Source organism: Berghia stephanieae, chromosome 7 (assembly GCF_034508935.2).
Source record: "Berghia stephanieae isolate SIO BIC M18660-M18661 chromosome 7, UCSD_Bste_1.3, whole genome shotgun sequence".
In the NCBI taxonomy this organism is placed as follows: Eukaryota; Metazoa; Mollusca; class Gastropoda; order Nudibranchia; family Aeolidiidae; genus Berghia; species Berghia stephanieae.
In genome coordinates, this window is record NC_088366.1 from 710943 (window position 1) to 715454 (window position 4512).

Consider the following 4512-nt stretch of genomic DNA (forward strand, 5'->3'; position numbering starts at 1 on the left):
ACCCGACTGACCTATGCTTTGTTTACAAAGGTGCATCCAATAGACAGAGGGATGAAAGGACGTTGGGTTTTACACACCGAGACGATGTGTGCACATTCGATGAGTTACGTCAGGTTTTGCACCGTTCAAGATGCATCAAAGGTCATTCGATATTCTATATCATTGACGAGGGCCGCAAACAAGAAATTTCTATATAATATAAATTTCTCGTTGTCTCTCTCATTCTTTTCCTGCTACTCTCGTCTCTCACCTCTCCCTCCTCTCACTCTCTCTCTCTCTTTCTCTCTCTCTCTCTTTCTCTCTCTCTCCCTCCCTCCCTCCTCTCTCTCTCCTCTCTTCTCTCCTCTCTCTCTCTCTCTCTCTCCCCCCCCCCCCCCCGAAAAAAAAGCCCACACAAATTTCAACCCTTACTTCTGTCTCCCCCATCCCCATCCATCAATCTTCATCCAAACGTACACACTTACACAGGTACACACGTGTATTTCATGACCCATCCCAACGCCTATTGCTGACATCATTAATATTATTATCACGAAAAAAGAAATTGGAATTATCGAGTCAACAGCCAAGAAACCAGACAAATATTATCACAGAGAGAAAGAAGGAGATGGCAGAGTTAAGGAGAAATAGAGAGATTGAGAGGAGGATAACGTTGGAGAGATGGATAGATAGGTAACGAAAGAGATACAGAGAAAGAGAGAAAGGGAGAGAGAGAGAGAGAGAGAGAGAGAGAGAGAGAGAGAGAGAGGGGGGGGGGGGGGGGGTAAGGAAAGCAGATAGATAGAATGATAGATTGGTAGATTTACACATATAGTGATAGAGCTACACAGTAACATATAAATAGGAAGACAGATAGATTGATAAAGAGTGATAAATGTACGGCCTATCCTTTTTTTCGTTAAATTTTTTTCATGAGTGAAAACAACAAACTGGCAAAATGGGTTGAACAAAAAAAGAGTAAGAAGTACAAAAATTAGCACAACAACTTCAAAAAGAAAAAAAAATCTCACAAAATACTAAACACAAAATGTTTCGGACAACCCCCCCCCCCCCCCCCCCCCCCCCCCGTTTGTAATAGGCTTCAACAGTCGTGACGTCACTTCCCTCGTAATGACGCATAGTAACTGGTTCTAAACTATCCGAACAATGGCGGACGCCCTTATGAAATACTTCTCCGACTATCATAAGTGTATCCAGAGGAGAAAAACATTATAAATCTGATCATGTTTTGACCTTTATACATTCTGATCTCATGACATGTGAAAATGTTCTAGCTAGCATGAAGAATAAAAAGTACCGATTTTCCTTGTTTAGAACCAAGCTGCTCGCTGCTTGGCGGACGTGACGTCATACTATTGAATCCTATTGGTTGAAGAAGATCGAGTTTCCTGGTTTAAATCTTAAATACGTGTTTTTTTTCATGGTGCGTTGGAGTATAACGTTGTGTGTGTGTGTGTGGGGGGGGGGGGGGTCTTGTGGGGGCGTGTGTGTGTGTATCTGTGTGTGTTTGTGTGTGTATGGGTGTGTGTGAGTGTGTGTCTGTGTGTGTGGGTGTATGTGTGTCTGTGTGTGTGGGTGTGTGTTTGTGGAAATGTGTGTGAATGGGTGTGTGTTTGTGGATATGTGTGTGAATGAGTGTGTGTTCGTGTGGGTGTGGGTGTGTGTCTGTGTGTGTGAGTGTGTCTGTGTGTATGTGTGGGTGTGTGTTTGTGGATATGTGTGTGAGTGGGTGTGTGTTCGTGTGTGTGTGGGCGTGTGTCTGTGTGTGTGCGGGATCTATCTATCTATCTCTCCATCGTTTGTGTATGTTGTGTGGGTGTGTGTTTGTGTGTATGTGTGTGTGTATGTGTGTGTATATGTATGTGTATGTGTGTATGTATGTATATGTGTGTGTGTGTGTGTGTGTGTGTGTGTGAAAACACAGGGGATATTGATGGGTGCCAAGACAAACACATTGATATGGATAATTTGGACTGGTGATATATGAAGACTGTGCGTGGAACGTACGTGTGGAATGGATGGATTGTGGATGGAAATGGCATTGACGAAGGGCAATAACGAAACGTTCCAGGGTTGATTGATGAATGGATGGGATCGTACTGAGGGAGTCTTTGGCATTGACGAAGAGCAATAACGAAACGTTCCAGGGTTGATTGATGAATGGATGGGATCGTACTGAGGGAGTCTTTGGCCTTTGGGGTTGTGTTTGTGGTAAGGATTGGTGGTTGTGATGGGTATAGTGGTAGTGGGGGTGATAATGGTGGTGTTGATGGTGATGATGATGATGATGATGGTGATGATGGTGATGATGGTGATGATGGTGATGATGGTGATGATGATGGTGGTGATGATGATGATGATGGTGATGATGGTGATGATGGTGATGATGGTGATGATGATGGTGGTGATGATGATGATGATGATGGTGATGATGATGGTGATGATGATGATGATGATGATGATGATGATGATGATGATGGTGATGATGATGATGATGATGGTGATGATGGTGATGATGGTGATGATGATGATGATGGTGATGATGGTGATGATGATGATGATGGTGATGATGATGATGATGATGATGATGGTGATGATGATGATGATGATGATGATGATGATGGTGATGATGATGATGATGGTGATGATGATGATGATGATGATGATGATGATGGTGGTGATGATGATGATGCTGATGATGGTGATGATGATGATGATGATGATGATGATGATGATGATGATGATGATGATGATGATGATGATGATGATGATGATGATGATGATGATGATGATGATGATGATGATGATGATGATGATGATGATGATGGTAGTGGTAGTGGTGGTGGTGGTGGTGATGTTGATGGTGATGGTGAAGATGTTAATGGTGATAATGAATCTGATGATGTTGTTGGTGTTGATGATGATGATGATGATTATGATGAAGATGATGACGATGACGACGACGAAGACGATGATGATGATGATGATGATGATGATGATGATGATGATGATGATGATGATGATGATGATGATGATGATAATGATGAAGATGATGATGATGACGACGACGAAGACGATGATGATGATGATGATGATGATGATGATGATGATGATGATGATGATGATGATGATGATGATGATGATGATGAAGGAGAAGAAGATGATGATGATGATGACGATGATGATGATGATGATGATGATGATGATGATGATGATGATGAAGGAGAAGAAGATGATGATGATGACGATGATGATGACGATGATGATGATGATGATGATGATGATGATGACGATGATGATGACGATGATGATGATGATGATGATGATGATGATGATGATGATGATGATGATGATGATGATGATGATGACGATGATGATGACGATGATGATGATGATGATGATGATGATGACGATGATGATGATGATGATGATGATGATGACGATGATGATGATGATTATCTTGAACACAAAATAAACAAACAACAACATAAACCAGCCTTCCAACTTCAAAAGCAAACTCCATTCACAAAATTGGTATCCGAGCTGTCAAAATACGAATAAACTAAAACGATTAGACAGCCATATGGCCGATGTATGAGTCAGATCTATATTTAGGTTATTTATGTACACCCCCCCCCCCTCCTACCAACACGCATACACACTTCCCCCCCCCCCCCATCCCAATCTGTATTTAATTAAATCATTTTCTCAAACTCTTCAATTTCATGTGTGTAATCTACATCCTTTTTCCTTACAACATTCAAAAAACAAAAAAAAATAAACAAAAACAATATAACCCCCAAAAAATAATAACAAAAAAAAACAAAACAAAACACAAAACAACAACAAAATAATCAACATATAAACAAAAGCAGCAACAACAAAAAACTAACTAGAAAACAAAACAAGACAAAACAAAAAAAACCCACAAATAAATAAAAACATTTTTTTATCAAACCTAAACCAAAACAAAGATAAAATATAAATTCAAAAAAGAAGCCCAGGCCTCCATATGATAATTATACGTTTACCTGGGGTAATTTCTGCTTTAGATTGGATGTTTATTTTGGTTGGTTTATTTAAAATTCGTTATCCATGACATCATCTGACACATGTCGTTACGTTATCAATTCAAGCAAGCAAACAAACAAACAAACAAATAAACAAAAAAACAAACAAACAAACAAACAAACAAACAAATAAACAAACAAATAAACGAACATCCAACGATAATTTTACTTTTACAATGTTTTTTTTACCTGAGATTGTATAATATTGTTGAATGTATTATTTGTATTTATTCATTACTTGTGTGGCTATGTGGTCTCGTGGTTTGACACTCGCTTTCGGATCGGAAGGCCCTGGGTTCGAGCCTCGCTCGGCGCATAGTTGAGTCTTTGGAAAGGACTCTTTATTCACATTCTCGCACCGTATTCATGTGTAAAATGAGTACCTGGCCGTAAACAGTGTTGTCTCTGTCGGTAAAAAATGGAATATCGCCTAACAGGCGCC

The 4512-nt window shown here is 39.8% G+C and overlaps 1 protein-coding gene across 3 annotated transcripts in view; it reads right to left on the minus strand.

Moving 5' to 3' along the window:
- Positions 1 to 4512, minus strand: part of LOC144976313 (FH1/FH2 domain-containing protein 3-like) — a 188572-nt gene that overhangs the window by 113914 nt on the left and 70146 nt on the right. The gene's annotated exons all lie outside the window — the stretch shown is intronic.